Source organism: Hippocampus guttulatus, chromosome 1, assembly GCF_054856545.1.
Source record: "Hippocampus guttulatus isolate MCC_2025c chromosome 1, RoL_Hgut_1.0, whole genome shotgun sequence".
Classification (NCBI taxonomy): domain Eukaryota; kingdom Metazoa; phylum Chordata; class Actinopteri; order Syngnathiformes; family Syngnathidae; genus Hippocampus; species Hippocampus guttulatus.
Genome location: NC_141261.1, coordinates 5,419,447 through 5,442,289, shown reverse-complemented (window position 1 = coordinate 5,442,289; position 22,843 = coordinate 5,419,447). Strand labels below are relative to the sequence as shown.

Genomic DNA, 22,843 nt, shown 5'->3' with positions numbered 1-22,843 from the left:
AAAATGTCACTTGTGGGCTATCATTGAAATACAGTAAGCACGGCACAGTTTCTTGTCAAAGTGTAAATCTGCGGAAAATCCAACATATGATAAACCGGATCAGTCAGAAGAAGCATGTGGCCACAAAGTGCTTACCTTGCCATATGTAAGAGAAAGGTTCATGATATCGGTGGTTCCTTATGCCATTGTAAATATGTGGTCGCACAATAGTGGGAGGATTAGTTGTGTACTAGCCAAAGAGGCTACACACATACACACACGCGTGTAGAATTTGGCATCAGTCCACAAAGCACAGAAGCATGACACCATTTGGAGAAGTGAAAAAAGAAATTCTCTTTGTTCTACATTAATCCTCTAACCCAGGGGTGTCACACTCATTTTTGGCGTGGGCCACATTGCAGTTGCAGTTTCCCCTCAGAGAGCCGTAATGAAACCATATAAATGTTTCAATGCTTCCTCATATTATTACACAACCAATTGATAGATTACGTGCTTTGAAATCAGACGTCACGAATCATCGCTTGAATGAATGTTAACGTTGCTGTAATAGCGTAACAAGAAAATGCTTTCAATATATCAATTGTGAGGATTGAGCGGTTCAGAAAATGGATGGATGTGTATATCAGTGTGTGTGTTTGTGTAAAAATAGAGAATTATTCAATTCACTTTTTAAATTAAAGTCAATAACATTCCATATTTGGTCGTATAACCCAAACGTGCATTAAGCCGACAATCCATTTACTTCACCATACCTCTGCTTTCTTCATTTGAAATGCTTTTCCGGGCCTTTAATGTACAGTGAAACTCCTCTAGAACGAAACCTACATGGGTGAAAATGCCCCCTAATGTGAAAAAATCTTCATGCATTAACGCCATTCATATTCTACTGCCCCCCCCCCCCCCATACAACGAAAAAAAACCCTGGTGCGTTATACAAAATCATTTTCTCTGCTCCAGCCTCGCAAAGACATTCACTACAACGAAGTCTAATCCAACAGCGCCCTCTACTGCTTCGTTCGGAAACGGCAACAGCAACCACCACACTGGTTTACATAGTGAACGATGTTTATTTCGGTCACAGCTGCGAGTTTCCTGAACGCAACATACTCATAGCTGCTCTGCCATTGGCTTACCGAGCATCATCCTGGCCTCCGATTGGCCAAGAGGGACCTCACTGTCTATGTGTATAGATACTGAAGCTAGATCCGTAGAAGATAGAGTGGAATGCAACTGATTAACTGTTCTGAGTAAATTGCTTATGGCTCGACGGACATTCAAATGAACGAATGTTTCCTCGTATTACAAGTAAAGCATTTTTCGCGAAAATGCTTTACTTGTTATCATGCTAAAAACCTTACGCTAACTGGAGCGCTAATGAGAGAGAAGCGCTCCAGTTAGCGTAAAGTTTTTAGCCTTTGAGAGCTAACTATGGCCATCGAGGACTACGAAGCGTCCCGTGGCTGGCTTAAAAGTTCATTGCATGACATCAGCTGAGCAACGGCTGTCTTGGGTGGCAATCGAGGGGAGGTCGAGTTAGAGACGGTGAGATGGTGGAAAGAAAAGCCACCGGGTCCAGGAAGTATTTGTTATTGTTAGATTCAGACGAGCATGGACGTTGCATTGCTAAAATGGCTACAAAACGAACCTTTGGATGTCGAGCAGCGAAGACAAGAAGAGCTCTGATGCTGGAAGAGAGGGTAAAAGTGATCAAAATGAAAGACGGAGCAAGCAAAATAAGACATTAGCCAAGAAATTGATGCAAGTGAAAGTGAATGCTGATCGTAAATTTCGCAATTTGTTTCCTTTTTTCCCTTCTACACTGACAATATGAAGTGTCAAATAAGTGTGTGCTCATACTTATGCACTATTGAAATAAAAATAAAGAGTACACATACGATTGTGTGTGCGTGTACACATAGGTTTGTGTGTGTGTGTGTGTTTACATCTGAGATCAAATTTGCTACAGTGAAAAAGCCCCCGTTGTGAAAAAATTCTTGCTGCAAACATGATTTCATTGTAGAGGAGTTTCACTCTATCCTCTTTCAGTTCTTCATTGTTTTGAGGGCTTTTGCCCTTCAGTCTCCTCATCAGGAGGAAAACTGCAGGCTCTATTAGGTTAAGGTGCAGTAATTGACTTGGCCAGTCAGCGACCTTCCGCTTAATATGTATTCATGTTGAAACGCAGTCAACTGTACGTCATAACAATCATCATATCCCTGAACAAGCATTATAAAACCGAAATACACAATCAAATTGCATCGAAAAGCAATGGCAGGGTTTGTGCCAAACTGCAGCAAATAGGAAACGAAAACGAACAGACAAGACATCAACAAAGGACAGGAAAACAAGTCATGACATTGACTAAAACTTAATGTGATCAAAACCATGCACGAGTCAAGAAAAAGACGAACCGTGACAGTTAAAGGTTTCAAATGTTTGCTTTGACGAAAATGTGGGGGTTTCGCGTTTCAGTGTTTTGCTTTTCTCTAATTCGCCAGTTCAACGACTCTGGTTATATGGAGTTAATTAGCTAATTATCTATGCCGCAATCAAAGAACCTATTAGCATGAAACACTCACAGCATACCATGTCCAATTAGTGGCTGTGTGCAGACTGTACTCATTAAGTGTGGCAATTAATTAGGATGAATGGTCATTGCTCTCGTCTCCCTCGTGCACGTTAGAGTGGTAATACAGTATCATGAATTATGTGAGCTAGAAGCTGGTCCCCAAGGATGTCGAATGTGCCCTATTCTACAGGGCCTTGTAACCGTCAAGCTGCTACGTGAACTGAGTTGATTAGAATTTCTGCTTCCTGCCGTGTGAACAGAATGCAGTTTTTGTGTGTGTGTGTGTGTGTGTTGCTGCTCGACACAGATTCATTTGTAGCTGTAATAGTAACAAGGTGGGAATTAAGTTTCCTGACAGTTTTGCCCAATCTTGCCCAAACTAATGTTGTACAGTCAAACCTCGGTTTTCGAACGTCTCTGTTCTCGACCCAATCAGTTTTTGACCAAAAATGTAGTTTTTTATGCCTCGAATTACGACAGAAAATCGGTTCTCGACCAAACTGAGCGCACTGGAATGCGCCACTTGACTCCTCTTGCCTTCCTTACACGACGAAGTGACGCTTCCTTGTGTAGCGTTCCATTGTGAACAGACATGTTCAATCAAGATTTTTTTTTTCGAACAAATCGGTTTTCGAACAGCCTTCTGGAGCAGATTATGGTCGAAAACCGAGGTATGAGTGTAATGTGACACACACGCGCACACACACACACACACACACACGTACACGCGCGGACACTCAAGTATTGGAATAAGATAATTTCCTTTATTTTTTGTTGCATGGTGAAGTCATTTGGGTTTCATCTCGATGTAACAGAAGAGAGCACCTTTGGTATGAAGCCGCTCACTTTTCAAGCGAGCAAAAGTATTGGGACGGACCTGATGAAATTCACTGAAAGTGAATAACATTTAACATTTGGTGGCGTAACCCGTACTTGCAATAACTGCATCAGTCCTGCGACCAGCTGACTTCACCAGAGTGTTGCTTTCGTCATTTGAAATGCTTTTCCAGGCCTTTACTGCAGCCTCTTTCAGTTCTTGTCGAATTCAGAGGGTTTCTCGCTTCAGTCTAGTCTCCAGGAAGTGAAATGCATGCTCAATTGGGTTAAGGTCCGGTGACTGACTTGGCCAGTCTAAGACCTTCCACTTTTCCCCCCTGATGAAGTCATTTGTTGTGTCGGCAGTATGTTTGAGATCATTGTCTTGTTCCATTATGAAGCTAGACTTCAGAATTCAGTCTGCAGCTATCATCATGAGTTCCTCCTATCAAACTAAGAATGCAAACTTCTGATAAAGTTTAGGGTGAAGTCAACAATTTACGCCCAATTTTACCGATGCAAGGTCGAGGACAATACCAAAAGAACGAAAACTCCACCCATGCACACAGGTAGACGGTGCTTTCCTGGGCATAAAAATAAGTCCCAACATGTGTAGGGACTAGCTATATCAAATGTAATTTAAATGTCGTAAAAAATAAAGACACTGAATGTGACAGTTGCAAGCTAAATCTTGACAGCACGACATACAAAATGGCAACCGTACCATAAATGTTCACATTTGTTCTTACGTTGACTGAAAACATAATCACAATTTCTCATTGGAGGCAAATGGCTCTGTGGCTCAGGTCACCGTCCCCCAACGGTCCCCGCAGCAACAGCGTGGTATGCTAAAAATAAATGCAAGCCTTTGTCGACGAACAGAAGGTCAATGTTTGTTAGTGTGACCGCAAGTGTCACATTGTCGGAAAGGCTTTGTGAAACCTGTCTGATATGATCCACAGTGGACACACCCATTGATATTTGTCGTCAATAAGCGCTCATTCCATTTGTGCTAGTCATAATACACTACAAGGATAAAAGTAAAATGGGAAAAAAATATATATATATATACTGTATATATATATATATATTTTTTTTTTTTAATTTATGCTTTGCTTTTATTTTTTACATCATATTTTTGAAATGTTTGCATTTTTTTGTTTTTAAGTTTGACCTATAAATACACAATCCAGATTTTGCTTTGTCATTTATAGCAATGACCTTTCAGACAAAAATCAATGTTGCCGAACCTAACCCGCAATTTTTAAGCATTACTATTTCAGTATATATTTTATTATTTTCATCATAATAATTCTAGTATTATGAGTAACTGAAAAAAATCTGCTCAAGAAAAAAAATGTTTCTTTGCATCTCTGATTAAAAAAATGTTGCAAAAATGTTTTGACCAGTGTTATCGTCACACTTTTTTTGTTCGGTGGTGCCAGCACAAAAAAATCCAAGAAAACACACTGGGATAAAACCTTTCGGCGGTTTCAGTCACATGAGAGTTGGCAATCTGCTGACATCACGCGCGACAACGGTTGAAACTCCCACTAGTACTTTTGGCCCGCTGGACAAACTTGCTCAATAACATCACGAACACAACACACTCAATCGAAATACACTGCATCAATTCCTTGTTTTTCGACCAACTCATGAGACATATTAGAAGTAAAAATGATACCTGTAAATGGTTCCACCCAGCTGTAATGTACTTAGCATTTTCTGAGTATAGAACTATAATCCAACCATGCAAGCTAAGATATGAGACCACTTAGGAAGATGACAGATGGGATTTGTGACAAATCCCCTTATCCTCAGCTCACTTCATTTCCAAAAGTGTCAACATGCCTGAAGTCTTGTGAGAAAATAAGAGTGCTAAAAGAGCCCATACCTTCTCCTGGGCTTAAATATTTGTCAACAGCAAAATTAAATGGAAAAAAATATATCAAGGTGAATAAAAATCCCCAAATCCTCCAAAATGACCAAAAAAAGTACAATTCAATGTTCAGCCCTAAGGATAGAAATTCCGTATGTTGCAATGTCTTCATGAAAAGTGATTTCATGAAAAATCATCAGTATTATAAACAAATAAAGTTCAAAGAAATGTCTTATCACGGGGGGGGGGGGGGGGGGGGGGGGGTTCGGAGAAGGCTTCTGATGTAACTTGCCGCGAGCTATTGTATTTAAAAAAAAAAAAAAAAGAAAAGCAAGCAGTAAAGTGCATCTCCAGCAAAGCAACACTGTTTTTATTCACAGATATTTTACAAAAAAGCAACATAAAAGCTGTGTCCAAAAGAACAGCAATAAACTGCCTTTAATCTTGACTCAGAAGCCAGAGAAGACCGAATATTGCCACAATTGTGTTGCATTTTTCACACAAACCCAGAGCGTTTTTGCAGACATATAATAGCAGATTTGTCATTTAGGAAGGCTCCTCATTACTACCCCAAAAGGAAGATATTTGCGGGGAGGGATTTCAGTGCTGTTTAGCGGACAACCATGCACACCTACATTGACGCCGTCGCTGAGTGGGAAAGGAACTCATGCCTCCATCGAAAGGCAAGTGTGCCACTACGCGATCAATGAATCGAAACAAGCCGCTAAACATAACACATGGCTGTACCCTGCAAGAGCTAATGTCATCACTTTGTAAGCACGATGTATTTTGCGTCGTGCTGTCAAAGAGAGGATTCAAACACAAGTACACACACACACACACACAATACAAGGTGAATTAGAAAAGGATGAGGAGAGAGGGCATTGTCAACTCTGGTTGTGTATCAGTGTGTGTGTGTGTGTGTGTGTGTGCATGTGTGTGTGTGTCTGAGAGGGAGAGAGAGAGAGAGATTCTCATGAAGGAAAGAATGCACAGAGGAATTCTTGTAATTGTCCAAAGTCCACTCCAACACTGAGCCTCCTCAGCCATCCATGCAGCCTCATTAACACACACACACACACACACACACGTGCAGGCACGTACATAGAAACGCACGCACGCACATACCAGTCATTGTCTCCATGATGCTCTCTTGCCAATCTCTCATCGGCTCACTATCTTTGCAAGCACTCAGGGCATAATGTTGATTAAAAAAAAAAAGATTTAATAATGCTCCAAAGCTTTTCATAGGCAAGAACAGTTGATTCCCAAAAGTCACTGGACAGCAGTTGTAATAACTTTGCCTCTATGTAACACCATGATGGATTTCAAATAAAGCAACCAAATGTTGTTGAGGTGTATAGTTTCAGACTAAATAACACAACATTTTCCATGTAGCAATGAATGCTGAGTAGCTCCATTTTGGGGATCTGAATAATGTTGAGCCAGTGAACCAGATGAAGTCAATTCTCTTAGTAATTGATGATATTTGGATGGGACACTAGCTTGTCAGAAGAGGAATTTCTAGTTGCCATGGTGACACTGGATGGCCAGTTTGAATGGTTGACAATGTCAGCAAAGCTGCCAGGACACTTCTCATGGTGTGTTCGTGCAAACGTTGGTGCTAAAATTCCTTCAGAGTTAGTTTTGTGCCTGTGCAGTTTTGGTACAAACATACTAACATGATTAGACAATGTATGAGGCATAATATCGTAGCAGGCCTTGTTTTGTTAGCATGTATTGCCTTCACTCTGATTATGTCTTTGTGGTTTAACACATGCCCAGTTCTGCCTGAAAATTTGCGCTGATCAAAATGTCTGATGGGGTAGTTATGTGTGAAACTGGAAGGGGGAGAAAATAACAATGGCTTCTCAAGAGTTACGTTAATTAACTTAATGGATGTGGTCACGGAGTCAGTCAAGCTCAGCTGTTTCTGATCGGTCACTTTGCATTAGTGCAGCAGCGGGGAAACTGCTAAGTTTCTTGATGACATCCAGCTCTCCGTTCGCGTCTCTTTTTCTATTCCCCAGCTGCGCTGCTCAAAGATGCCCTTGGGGTAGGATTCCCTGTGTCCAGGTGTGTGCATGTGTATGGGGGTGTTTTATGCATGTGTATAGAGTTACAGACAGCCCTCCGCGTACAGCTGTCTCTCATCTGATTTAAATCGACGAAACGCCACACTGGCTGATAGCTAATCCGTTGTGTAGACGCACTGTTATTATACACGCTTTTGTAATCTTGAGCGGAGCGCTTTCATCCTCTAAGTGTACGCACAATGGACCTGAAGACATTAAAACCGAGAGGCCCTGGTAATCGACACAAAAGTAAAACGTCTATTGCAGTTCAAAGATCATGTCAAGTGAGTTTGCCAATGTGTTGAGGCGTGATACAGTCCGGTGTGAGGAACAATTGATTTGTTGAAGGCACAACCATGGGCTGTTAGATATTTTCTTTGTCGGCAAAGTAGGCAAACAGCTGCATTCTGGATGCCTTCCGGAGGATCTCAAGCGGTTTTGGTGCAGTCAGAGCGGGAGGAGACAAAAGCATGAATGAGCATCTCCATTTCCTGAGCGGAGACGAATGAAAGGGAATTTAATGAGGTTGCGTAGGTGGAAAAAAAAAAACATGAATTGGACAGATGTTTTATATGAGCGTCAAAGGAGTGGGACTGCTCAAAGGTCACCCCCAGGTTTCCAACGGTGGGATGGATGAAAGATGACAGGGAATCAGTATGTGGTGGGAGAGTGAAAGACACATTTATAGCCACTGGTGTGCAAGTCTTCATAGTGAGTGAGTACCGTATTTTCCGCACTATAAAGCGCACCTAAAACCATTCAATTTTCTCAAAAGCTGACAGTGCGCCCTCTAATCCGATGTGCCTTCTAAAGTATATGGATCAATATCCTGATTTCTTAGACGTATTATTTTAAATGTTCTGTAAAGCGTTTTGTTACAGCTGCAGCAGTTGTGAAAGTGCCATATAAATAAAGCTGTATTGTATTGTATTCCTTTGAGTCTAGCTCCATCTAGTGGATGCATAACGCAATCTCAGCCACTATTGTAGCTCCTATACTATGCGCCTTATAATGCGGTGCACCCTATATATAAAAATAGTTTTAAAATTAGCCATTCATTGAAGGTGCGCCTTATACACTGAAGCACCTTATAGTGCGGAAAATACGGTCATATCCAGTGTACATGGCCAGCTATGTGACTGTCAGACAGCACATCCTGTTTAAAATCAAAATATTCCGTTTTCTTCGTTAATCTTCAGCAGAACTGTGACCAGTTTTATGATGGAAGTCAGATAAAATCAAGCCTGGGGGTCCAGGAGGAAAATAGATGAAGACCCCGGGAGATTGCTTTTTAATGCCCAATTTGACAAGTTGGAAGTCAAAGGAGAAGGAAGCATCCGAGCTCACCAACTGGCAGCAGAAGTGGTTCACAGTCAAGCCGCCATTACGAATTGTTAGGCATTAAGTTCCCAAAGATGATCAGTCTGAGGTTCTACGTGTATAAATTCTAAGTGGTGTTGCCAAGTCTCTGTCACAGAAAGGATGTCTATTAGTTCTAAACATGTCATTCAAAGCATGTGCCTTGTTAGCAACATTGCAGGCCATTATTGGGCATGTATTGATTGATGACTGGTCCAGGCAAAGCGGCGGCAATCCCTCCACGACACAGTGAGAGACTTTCATTTTACCATCCACCAGAAAACAAACACTGGAGGGCTGCAAAAGACAACATGGAGGTACTATACGAAACAGGAAAAGAAGGTGCAGGACGTGGTGGTGAACAGTCCTTGAAAAAGTGAGTAACACACATTGAGACCATGTTGGAGAAGGAATTGCCGATTGTAGAAGATGATGGCTGATACATGCTAACGACTCGACTCCCAGGCCACCCACATAAAAATATATAATATTAATAACACAGACACACCAATCTTTTTTTTTTCCCCATTTCACCTGACACCCCTCGCGGTTGACTTTGGACCACTCCGCGGGCTCCGATCAACGTATTGGGCAAACCTGCTATTCAGTGACGAGCTGAGATGTTGCCAGCCACCATTATATGCATCAAAAAATGCAGACACGGGAAGGAACTCAGACATACAGTATGTACATTCCGAACATCAACTACTGTCTTCTGATATTTCTAAGAGGGTTTGCCTTGCTCCCTCCCGCTTTTATTCCTTAGCCTCCAGTCTGCCTGGTGAGACTTTGTGTATTTTAAAGGACATGAAGTGCTTGATTCAAGCACAAGACAAATTCAAAATTGTCACTTTGCCTTCAAGCCCTTCTCACACCACAAACCCGCCTTCTGTCTGCCGCCAAGAATTAAAAGCGTTGTGTGACTATTTGGCTTTGCTTGCCATCAGCTGCTCTGACCAAGCACAAAGTTTTGGTTCCGTGTTGGATTTAAAGACAAACACTTCTTTCCACTGGCCGTCTCACTTGGTTCTGTTTTCCTTCCCTCCACAATTTAGCCTTCCCCGGTCTTGTCCTCGTGCGATTCTCTTTTCGTCTCTCCCCTCTTGCTTGTTCGATGCTTTTATTATTTAGCACCTGTCGAGTTTAGAACAGGAAACCCTGCCGTGCGAACTGTCTGAGGGAAACACAAATACAAGCTGGAAGCCGAATGGAGCTGCATACTTAGAGAGAGTGACGCACATCCGTGGTGCCGTGTACTTATATGAACAATCCAGCCACATGCACACAGTCCTGACATTTCGGATTGCACATTAGTTAATGTGGAAAGACATCTGGGCTGAATTACCACTACACCTAATGACTATTTCATGTCAAGAGAAGAGGAAAAGGAGAGTGGAGGAAGAGAGGCCAGCAACTAAACACATGGAAGAATTCACTCCTCACTTGTGTCCTCTCGGTGTCCTTGGTTTATGCAACTTGTTCTCTCAGCGATCTAGCGCAAAATCTGACATTTGATGAAAGAAGGGTTCGACACAAGCCGATACAGGCCGATTTTGATTTTTGTGCGGGGGAGACAAACGGCCACAGTCAATCAAGACTCAGTGTTCATATGTCCTTAAAAGATTCCTCTGCTGATTACAATGATCCAGTGGTGTGGGCTATGTTAAGAGTCATTTTTCCGTCCTGATTTACTCAGAAAACAATCGGGCGGACAATGATAGATGTTGAATCGGTTCAATATTTACATCGGCAAATGTCTATGCAATCAACACTTGAGTTCTGAATTTTATTTATTTATTTTTTGGTCATGTTTTGTGGGTTTTTATGTAACGCAACCACAGAAGGGTTCCCGTGATGATAAAGAGGAAAAATGTGATGATGACCATAGAAAGTTATTAGGGCACAAAAACTGCAGCATTTCAGTCCAATTCCTGCTATTATTTGAAATAAAAACAAGATGAAGAGGGTTCGGTCATTACGTTAAGCGACTCAGGCAATTTACTGCTTCTTATATTTTACGATTAGAAGTGGTTACGTTAATTTTACAATTGACTGAACGTTGCCTTATAAAGATATTAAAGGTTTTGTGATTATTTCTATTACAATGATTTCCTATGTATTAAAAAAAAGTCTAAAACAAATCGCTAGCGGCTCTCATTCTTTAGTTTCGCCTTTAAATGATATTCAGTCCTTGGATAAAAGTTGGATACCATGAAGCACCCGAATTTATTGATCCATACAGACATTTTCTGAACCGCTTATCTTCACGAGGGTCACGGACGTGGCAAAGACTCCACACGGGAGCTCAAATTCGGAACACTGGTCCTCTGTACTGTGAGGCGGACGTGCTAACCAGTTGTCGGCCACCGTACCACCACTCTTATTATTTCAATGAAAGAAAATCTCTTACATCATTGTTATGGAACAGGAGCCTAGTGTACTCTGTTATAGCCGTAAGGCGATAGTGTCATTGAGTCTCAGGGTCCTAATGTGAGAGGGGAGCCGGGGCAGAGAAAAAAGTACAAACACGATCACAACTGGGATGGTTGTTAGGCTTATGCTCTATGTGCTTACACAAGCACTCAACACCCTACACACACACACAAACGATTCCCCCAGTCAACGTGTATGAGGTGCATGTTGATCAGCTGATCAATAATAGATGAATATGCATGTTGAAGGGGCATTTTGCTCAGATAGAGGGGGCACTGAGCCCAAGACTTGCACCCGCAACGAAAATAGGGCCCTTCATGTTCACTTGATAAAGGTTTTAGGATGGAGACAGTTGGACTATGGAACAAATTGGGATTCCTGTGTAACAAGTAGATGATGTAAAAAAAAAAACAGATTTAAGTGTCCTCCCTGCATTGATTCTGATTACAATTAAAAACCAGAAGCCTTGGATACCATTGCATGTGTTCCAACACAGGAGCGATGGAGCATTACAATATTTCACTTTGTTCTCCTTTAAAACTTCCCCTTTGAGAAATATGCTGATGTTGGATGCCGTGATGGATTGTTCATAAACATATGGGCTATGTGAAGGCCCCTCACCCACATGAGACAAGAGCCAATTCTCTTTTCCACTTCATAGTCAGTGCTCACATGAAAGACTGCCATCTCTGCATTTGGCAATTAAAAACACATTGCCGTTTCTTTGTGCATCATAGCTGAGGAAAGGACGCTTTGCATTAAAAGTTGGGAAGCAAATCAACACGATTATCAATTGGCCCTGTTAATGTTTTGATTCATCTTAACCATGGAGAACCCAAGAACCTTTTTCTTCTTTGGAAAATGATGAATTATACATTAAATGACTGGTGTATGTTCACTTAACACCAAAATATATGTTTTTAAAATATTCTATGCTTTAATTATTTAGGATTAGGGCCAAATTTGACCCTTTGGGATTTAAGGGTAGCATTTGAGTAGCAGAATATATAGGGGCCAAATTTGACCCCGTGGGTTCTCCAAGAGAAGCCAAGCCAGAAATGTTCTTTTATGTCCTATGAGCCACTACCCACCCCCACGACCCACCCACGGTAGTCTTATTTATATAGTGTTTGTGGGATATGAATTATCCAGCAAAATCCACTGTTTTATCCATCTTGGGGGTGTGGCCATTTTGCCACTTGTTGTCGACTGAAAATGACATCACGGTGTTTTCACCGTGAGAACGTCACATCACCAAACCCAGAAAAAAGCTGATCATGACAGTCATTTTCAGTCGAGAGCAAAACATAACAACTAGCTAAGTTTTGAAAGTAACCAATGGACTACTGTTATTGGTGGATTTTTTTTTTCATTTGGTGCAATTCAAATTGAAAAGGTATCAAGCAACCCCGCACCCATCGACTCTTTCTAAAAGACCAAACCCCAAGTGCTCCCAAACTATCGTGACTAGAGAGTCGACCACGTGTCAAATGTCTTTTCCACAAGACCCGTCCGAGCCGACGACTCAAATTCTTTATCTGTGCATCTGAAAATGTCATCTTGCTACTGGCCGCTAAAGCTGCTGCTCATACATACAGCACATGCTTCCTGCCTTGGAACCAAAGCCCTGGAGCAGTTTTGTAATGTGTGTGTGTGTGTGTGTGTGTGTGTGTGTGTGTGTGTGTGTGTGTGTGTGTGTGTGTGTGTGTGTGTGTGTGTGTGTGTGTGTGTGTGTGTGTGTGCGCGTGCGTGCGCAATAGCCAAAATGCTTTACCACTACGATTTCACATGAAGCCACTCGCATTTTCGACACAGCATGAATTACAAACTTATTTTTCTTCGTCCGTATGCTAGTTTGAGGGACAACACCTCGTTGGTGGATGCGAGACAAAAACACACACACAAAGTGAGGCACGCCCATCCCCATCCCAAAGTGCAGTTTGTGGAGGAGGATGCTCTCTGAAGGTGAACCCCAAAGGAATTGCTTTATGTATGTCTCTCCTTTCAAGTCCTTATTTGAGTGAGAATCTTGCCAACTGGCTACAGAAAAAAAAGGAAAATCACAATACTTAGAAAGCTACCCATTTTAACACATGAGTCATTTCCACATACTGTAATCTAAGTATGTGGGCTGTGCGCTTTTTTTCGCGAGATGGATTAAATGTTTGGGAGACACTGATTTTAATGAGAGGGAGATTGAAAAGAAGGATGGATGGAGCTTTTATTCAAAGGAGGGGAAGCCAAATTGGAAAGGGTGCATGATCCCACCGCCTCCTGGGACGCCTGAGTCAATTAGCCTGCCTGGTGGAGCTGCCAAGAGGATGAGTAGCGGGGAAGAGAAGCCTGGGAGGGGCGGGGGGGGGGATGCTGCTGGTAACGATAGTGGTCTTTGTGACTGAAAGGCAAAGGGCATCAGCAAGAAAAACTTGAAGCATAGTTTTCTTTTGTTTTTAAATTTATAATTTAAACAATTCAAATCGATGTCTTTTCAATAATTTTTTTTCTGAATCAGAGTGAAAATAGCGTAATGAAGTATACAGGCCAAACATTTAGATGGGTTGTATTGTTCGGGTAAAACTATTTCGGGACATCATATATACTAACTAGAGGGTTGCTACATCTCAAATCTTGTATGTAACCTTACTGCTCGTCCTCTGCAGAAATATTCGCTGTGGAACTTGAGTACCGGGACTTTATAGTAATCTCAGTCACTGACTTCAATCACTTTTCAGCCTTTTAACTCCGGGAGAACTTCCCAGTGAAACACAAAGAAAATGAGCACACCAACACAGGAGCTGCTGTCGGCCACAGCTCACACCAAATCTCTCTCTCACACACACACACACACACACACACACACACACTCCCAACAGTATTGGCCACCTGAATTTCTGCCCTCAGCTTGTACCTCAAAAAGAGCGCCCAGTGAGGGTTTTTTTGGCTTTGGGAGTGGAAAAATATCAAATATGTTACATGTTCATGTGTTGGCCTTACGAGGCAGAAACCTCGTTGAAAATTGAGCACTGACAATGAGAGAGCTATCTGATGAGCAAACAATCTGAGATTTTGCTCTGCAGACAGCTCAAGTGAAAACCTCAGTGAAATGTAATCCTAATGAATGTCGGCCCAGACAGAGAAGAAGTGACAGGACGGTGGACAGGTTACACGAATGGACAAATCACCACTGGGCACCATCAAAATGAAGCATTACTGCCATCTGTCATCATTCCAAAAGCAATACAAGTGTTTTTGACTTTGCTCACTATCTTTTTCCCATCTGTCAGCCTCAAATGTTATTAAAGTGTGGTGAGCAGCACAACTAGCTAGCTAGCTATCTCTGTATATAGAAGGCCTTGTTGGCTAGCTAGTCAACTAGCTAGCTAGCTAGTCAGCTAGCTAGATAGCTAGTCAGCTAGCTAGATAGATAGATGGATAAATAATCTCAATTACACACACAACCGCACAAAAATAGGAGAAAAAAAAAGAGAAATACGAAAGCAGCAAAATTAAGATAAATCTGAGCCAGAGGTCAGGCAGACGTTGGGCCATAGCAGTAATAAATAATAAAACTATGAATACTGTCCAATTGCCACCTCAATAGCCAAACAACTATTACAAGTATTGTAATGACATGTTGATGAATTAAATACATCAGTATGTATTTATATGCTGAGGGTCTGCTAATCTACAATACGTGCAGTAGTGTGTAGTTGCATGAGTATTTGTGTATTTACATGAATGTACAGTGTCTTTGTGTCATATTATGTACTTGCATTGATGCTTTTATAGTAGTGTGTAGTTTGTAATGTACGCATATTGGTGATTGTCTAGAAGTGTCTATTAGGGTTTACTTACATTAGTGTTTGTGTAGTTGTGTTTCGATTATTGTGCAATTTGGGATCCAACCAACATTTTCAATAAAAATATGCCTTTTGAGTCACACAAAACATCTGAGTGCTTGGATGAAGTCAGATTTTGGGGTGTTTATATTAAGAAGGAATTGAAGACCAAAAGTTAGAAAGTTGATGCAGAGATATTGTAGTCTCATGTTATGCACCCCCCTCAATTATTACCGGCATTGTCTTTGTCTTTGTGATGGGGATACTGTACACTCAGCGGAGTCTTTGTGTGTGTTGTGCATTGGTGCATGTGTGTGCGTGTGTGCAGGGGGGGTTGTGGTTCACGGTTGCGAAAGGATGGCAGGTAACTTGAGTGACAGGCTAGTTGGGGGTGAGGAGGATATGGAGGCAGAGGCGCGTCCCATCTTATCTGACAGGCGCACTGCAGAGCAGCAAAATCCCTTGCATAAGCCCCTTGAGCCCGCCTATGGGACATCGTGTTCATGTGTTTGTGTGTGTCTGTATGTGTGTGTGTGTTTGTGTGTATATGTGTGTGTGTAGACGCTTGCTCTGGAACAGACAGTGACTGAAACTATACGGGTTCTTGCTTTCGTGTAACATGAAGCGTAAATGTGTGTGTGTGTGTGTGTGTGTGTGTATGTGTGCGCGCGCTTTTGTGACAGGGAGAGTGAGAATCTCGTTACTTTCCCCATCACTGTGTAGAGCTTCCTAATTCCTCCTCACCTTCAACAGTACATCACTGCTCAAGGTGATCCGACAGGACAGCTCCCTCCCTCCTTCCCTATTACATAGACACACACACACACACACACACACACACAACAGTAACACACATGAAAATAGATGAACATTTCTAAATTTTAAAATAAAATCACTGGACAACATTTGCAATATTTGCTTTGTTGGTATGAAAATGTGTTTTCCGAGACAGGATTCCCCCATTTATGTAAGAATTTGCCGATTTTTGTTTGGAAACCATGAAATCTCATCATTTGCTGAAACTCACTTATTCACTGTCTTTGCGAGGGGTTTTTTTTTTTTGGTACTTTTCCATTAATCGGTATTTTAGTGCCTTCTTTTGGAATCTTTGACGACACATCCCGAGTCAGAGATAAGCTTATAATGTCAGGGAGGAGCTAAACGGCAACCGTCGATTGCCCCTTCATGATGATTTTAACTTTTTATCATTTTGAGATTCTGTTAAGTGTTAATTAAAAGAGCATCACTAAACAATCAATAAAAACACGTTTTACAATGACATGTTTTATCATCTCCATTTTCCGCCAGAGCACTTCTGCAAATACGCTCTTCTTATCAAACCTCTTTCACTTCATTTTGATGAGAATTGTTTTAAGACAGGCAGATCTGCTCTTTTGAACTTTTGAACAGTGTTTTGCTCTTTTGAACTTGGTTTGCTTTGACTAACCAGAGGGCGGTAAAACAGCATGGTTGCTAATACAGTTGTAGTTACATTGCTGTGTTGACTTCTGAAAGCGTTTGAGCAAGCATAGAAGGCCTTGTTGGCACGGACTATCCACCACCGCCTTGGTGATGACAGCGAGAAGAAAGAATATGCTTCTGATTTCCAGAACTAGAAATCAATCTTTCACTGTCACAGCCTTTGTTGCCTTGAAAGTTTATTTGAGGTTTCCGAACAATAACACAACCGCAGCTTGCCTACGAGTCACAGTGGTTACTCGTCCTTCCTCTGGGAACACTCTTCGGGTGATGAAGAAAGATTGGCCAGCGTGTCCTCAGCGCGAACTGAACCTCAGGCCAATCAGCAAGTTTAAATTACTGTATTATCTTATCTGTTGACAAGAGGTCCCGCTCTTAAGAACTCAGCTGACCCTTTGTGAAGACACACCTAAATTGATTTCCCCAGGTATTACTATGCAAAAATATTGAGGTACTTGAGATAGCCTTGTCACCAAATTTCACAGTTAATATGTACGTGTGGTGAAACTCCAGACGGGATGGGTGACACCCATGACATCATTTAGGAATTTCGGATCAAGCTAAACATCTCCACATTGTTTTTCTTTCGCACCTCCCTGAATGCTAGTGCATCTCTAGTTAAGAGTTTTTCCAAATCAATTAGAGTGTTATCACTTGTTATCCAAAATATGCTTCCTCTGTGTCCCTTTCTGTGACCTCAGGTTGTCAACTCATGTGTTATCATAATATCCCAGGTGTGAATCTTGTTTACACATATCATATGACACTGTTAAAATATGACACCCATTATCTCGCACTGGAGCTGTAACCTACTTGAGAGTATTGCATACTTCATGGGCTGGCTGAGTCTTTCTAAAAGAATTTTTGCTCATTTTCGACTTTAGTGTAGTTCATTTGGTCAATCAAATCAGTCAAACAGTCTGTGCAGTTCTAAACCCATTCAGGCAGGGTTTAATTGTGACGACAAAGCAGTTGGACCTCAGGCCAATTCGAACGATCAGTGTCGGAAACTGCACGAAAAAATTAATCTCGATATCACCTTCGAATGGGATTAATAGTATAAAGCAATATGAGCATGGTGACACTTGCCTTCCAACAAACATAGTGGGTATGGTGTTAAAAATGTCACAGTTTACATAATCAAAAATCTCTTTGTCTACAAAAGGACCTAACACATGGCCCGCAATTGCCATTTAAAAAAAATGCAATCCAGTATTTGATCGACATGATTAGACTGAATATAATAAAATTAACAACATATTTGCCACATTTGTGTTTCGCACATCGGATTTTAAAAAAAACACATCGGTGGAAGAATGAATAAAAGAACCCAATGAAAGTTTGATGCACGAACAGCCTTTTGCTTTTTATTGGACTGAGAGAACAACCTCAACTCTCATCTGTCCCCCATGGCTGCATAGGAAAAAAAAAAAGTCAATATTTCAAGACAGCAGACACGCTTATTAAATATTTCAAACAAAGGGAACTTGGCAGTTTCTCTCTCTCTCTCTCCATATACAGTATATATATATATATATATATATATATGTATATATATATATGTGTGTGTGTGTATATATGTATATATACTGTATATATATATATATGTGTGTGTGTGTGTGTATGTATATACAGTGTATATATATATATATATATATATATATATATATATATATATATATATACTATTACACACACACACATATATATACAGCTGTATATATATATATATATATATATATATATATATATGTATATATATATGTGTGTGTGTGTATATACTGTATATATATATCCCTTCCATCCATTTTCCGAACCGCTTGATCCTCACTAGGGTCGCGGGGGGTGCTGGAGCCTATCCCAGCCGTCTTCGGGCAGTAGGCGGGGGACACCCTGAATCAGTTGCCAGCCAATCGCAGGGCACACAGAGACGAACAACCATCCACGCCCACACTCACACCTAGGGACAATTTAGAGCGTCCAATCAGCCTGCCATGCATGTTTTTTGGAATGAGGGAGGAAACCGGAGCACCCGGAGAAAACCCACGCAGGCCCGGGAAGAACATGCAAACTCCACACAGGGAGGCCGGAGCTGGAATCGAACCCGGTACCTCTGCACTGTGAAGCCGACGCGCTAACCACTGGACTACCGGGCCGCCTGTGTGTGTGTGTGTGTGTGTGTGTGTGTGTGTGTGTGTGTGTGTGTGTGTGTGTGTGTATATATATATATATATATATATATATATATATATATATATATATATACCGGTATATGTGTGTGTGTGTGTATGTATGTATGTATATACAGTGTATATATATATATATATACAGCTGTATATATATGTGTGTGTGTGTAATAGTAGTATACATGAAAGCGTTTTGTCATCCAAAACGTGCGTGGCCAGTAATGGCTGACAGGGGAGAGTTCGAGAAGAAGGTTAATGGGTTTTCACAGCGAGTAAGGGGTTGAGATGGGGGTTAATGGCTTTGAGGGTGTGGCAGTGGATCACTGACCGTCATGAACTCAAACATCAAGTTACCTCGGCAGTCTCGGCGAGTAATCAGCAGAGGAACCTTGAACCCCCCCCCCAGCGAGTTAAATAAATGTCTACTTTGCGGCGACAATGTGAACAGAAAGGCCAATGCATCATGTGACCAGAGATTACGCTAGTCTTTTATTTTGACCGGCAATCTCACAAACGTACTTCTGGCTACATACAACAATGGCTGGCTATATTTTAACCTTTTTCTCATAATGTCTTTACATGGACACTCATCTTTTTAGATTACCTCTGCTCCATGAATGCATGACTCTATGACACAATTCTAGAAATCATTCTACTATCCACAATACATGAGAGTCTAAAATGTGTGCCTGCCAACTTGAACAAGTACATTGGAACTCCACTTGGGAGTCTGAGTTACTAATATACTGGCTATCACAACTTCCAATCACAAGATCATCTCTGCGTGGAGAGATAAATGCGAAATAACAAAACAGATTAGCTTTGCAGGCAGAACTATCGCAATTGTCAGCAAACAAATACTAGCTTATCGAGGTCATCCGCCTTTTTTTGTGTTTGTTTCCATTAAATTGCAATGCTTTGAGGTCAGACCAGGTAAACTCTCGCTCGCTTTATTCATGTTCTGCCAATCTTGAATGCAGCATATCAGGCCTTCCACACTGCGCACAACTTGAGACAAAAACCTCTTCACCGAACCCACCGACGACAAAATAATTTTACAGCGTTACAAATGACCTGTGCTGAATATTTTTGCTTCCACTGTGAATACGACACAAAGCATTTCAAATAATATCACTGGCTGCTAAGTTCTCCAACAGGACAATTTCACGATCCATTCCTTGGAGGATGGCTGATGTCTCAACGACACGGTCCACTGAGACACAACAAACGTGGTGTTTGATTTTCTGTTCAACGAAGAGCTTTACTTTACACAAGTGTGTCAACCTCAATATGTACAGTAGCTTTGTTGCTAACGGGGGCTTGTGAGGTCTGATAATGGAAGGGTTACAATGCAGGTCAAAGTGGCGCCGGGTAGGGAATGTTCCAAAGACCATCTAGACCTGGGATTACAGGACTGAATAGATGAGATGACAGACAAAACACACACCTGCAAGCCCTCCCGCGGCGGAATAACATCAACTGAGTATGGGAAAAGATGCTAACGCTCTGCCTCACATTAAAAAAAAAAAAAAAAAAAAAGACAAAGCAGAGAAAAATACAGATATAAAATTTTATGAAGGCAGATGAGAGTAAGAGATGGAGAAGCGGATGGAGACCCCGGCAGTGGCCTGTCGTTTTGAGCTGTGGATTTGGGAGATAACCAGCAGTAAAACGACAAAGGGTCAAATGAAGTTAAGGGAATAAGAGGGGCAGAGGAGCTTAAGGCTTGGTGCACAATAACCACTCGTTCACAATACCAGGACAGTCCCACAAATAATATGTGAATGCTTACCAATGAAAAGCGGGTACAGTCTTGCCTTGAGATATGAGTTGAGTTTGTTACATAGTAATGACATGATTAAAAAAAGGTTTTTGTCACATATTTTGCTGTAATTAAATAGACGCTGTGCTGCTCCTTCTGGTGTATGCACCACAGCCATGTGACGGCTGTATAAAACAGACAGGGATACACACAAAGAAAAGTTTCTCAACTGACTTAGTAAACTGCATGAATATTAGTTATTTTTAGAAGAGGATAAAGAGTATATGCCTGTGAGTATTGTTATATTGACCGGCTATATGTGTTCCTCCAGCATTTTTATTCACCAAAAAAAAAAAGATGCTTCAAGGTTCATGACACAGATGCTATTTGTTAGCCCATCTATGGCATTTATATTGCTTATTAGCTTTAAACTAAACAGACTTTCCCGAGGCAAAGCTGAGTTGTTTTAAATAAACAACGTGTAATTCTCTTGGTGATATGTTTAGTTTGATAGTAAACTTCAGCTGGGAAGGACATTTAAAAGCTTGAAGCTTCTTTCGTTCAGACAGCTGCCTCTCGTAAAGTGATTTGGGTTGAGCTGAGATCCCTGCCAACCTGCAGCACTTGTCTCTAAAATTTTATGTGTATATATCTATAATTATAGATATAGATATATATCTATATCTATATCTATAATTATAGATATAGATATATACATACATATTTTGGGACTATGAGTCTAATTTTTTTCATACGTTGGCTGGTCCTGCTATGTGGATATATTCAAATTAGAGCTGGTACTGACACCCAAAATCCTCGTTCCGTAGGCTTGCGTTCAGAAATTCACTGTGACGCCTTAACACCACTTTGACGGTGCATGTGTTTAGAAACTCAGCGCGCACTCCGCTACCATTAATTTCCGAACACAGCCTATGTTATAAATCAGTCAGCAGTTGGTACTCGATCTGTACTGGTTGACGCACTGAGCACCTGCTGAGCTTGCGGATGCCGCATGCCAACGAAAGTGGTGGTAATGCACCAAAAGTATTTGCTAATCGCCAAATGTAATTCAAATAAGAAATGTGTGACGTATCGCCAGTTTAGCACGCGGCTTTAGCCAACAGCAAGGATTTAATATTTACAGAACCAAAAGGCAATAAGCGACCAGGATTCTACCTTTTGCCACAATGCGATGTGAGATTGTCGGAAGGTAAGCCTTTTTAAACTAAAAAGAGACAATTTTCTGTCTTTAGAAGCAGAAATTTCATCCAACTAGAACTTGTTCGCTGCTGTCAACATTATTAAGGAATGGGAACTTTGAGTGCGAGCCCAAGTTCTACTGTTCCTGGTCTCGGTTTTTGTCAAATAAATTCCCCCCCCCAAAAAGTGGTTTATTCTCCAGAGGGATTTATAATCTCAACAATATGGTCATTTTCAAATTTTTGAATTCAAATCTCAAGGCTAGCCACGGTTTTAAGTCAATGAAAGAACAAATCGTGGATAAGGTTTATAGACATCGATCACAAAAGACACAAAATATTTTTCCAAATTATGTTTAAAATTACTTAGCAACACTTTAAACATGTTGGCCCATTCCACCAGAGCAATAGAATGCAGATATTGGACACACCTGAACACACCTTGACTATCTTTCTCTCACACAAACACACACACAAAACTTCCTCCATCAGTTACTCATTACGGGCAAACCTCTCCAAGACAAAACACACAAGCCAGTTGATATAAGAGAGCAAAGGCCCAGCAATAAAGGTGTGTCTCACCTTTGTCACCAGCAGCTCAGCTCCTCTGGCTTGTGTCCCGCCTGTGTCATCAGCCCCCCTGGCAGGTGCCAATTCCTCCACGAGGTAAATGGGCAGCAATGGGGAGCTGTATCCTCAATCTTTTCTCGCTACCATACTCCTCTGTTCGGGTCCTGCTGGGATTTTTGCAGCTGTGTAGTATTTGCCTTTGTGTGTATGAGACGACACAACTCCAAGGCTCCCGGAATTCCCGGAGTCCTGTGCTGGGAGAGCAAGTGTGGTTTCGCTCCTCTCTGTCCTTCCTCTTGGAGAGAGGAGGGGGTGGGACGCCACACAGGAGTGATTCCAGTTCTTTCTCTCCTTCCTCCACCTTTTCTTTTTTTCCCGCTGCCATCCAAAATCCCATTCCAACTGTCCTAATGTGAATCACCCCTTCAGTATCTAAGGGTACACAACAACAATGGAATGATCTTATTTGCAGGAAAAACAACAGCATAGCCCTAAATAGGACCAATATATATTTTCAAATGATAATTTGCATGGCTGGCCAATAGTTATCATTGGTAGTTAATTTGATGACAAAATGTTTATCATATTTCAAAACAGTTCCAGTTCCAAGGTGTTTTAAGAACATCTTTGTCAAATACTTTGGTCAAAATCTCAGAACATTTTAGAGTGCCTATTTC

The 22,843-nt window shown here is 41.3% G+C and overlaps 1 protein-coding gene across 1 annotated transcript in view; it reads right to left on the bottom strand.

The window, feature by feature from the left end:
* Positions 1–22,412, bottom strand: part of sema3b (sema domain, immunoglobulin domain (Ig), short basic domain, secreted, (semaphorin) 3B) — a 65,275-nt gene extending 42,863 nt beyond the window's left edge. The window contains exon 1 of the mRNA XM_086105815.1: positions 22,179–22,412. The gene's annotated coding sequence lies outside the window, so the exon portion shown is untranslated. The remainder of the gene's footprint in view (positions 1–22,178) is intronic.
* Positions 22,413–22,843: the final 431 nt, after the last annotated feature.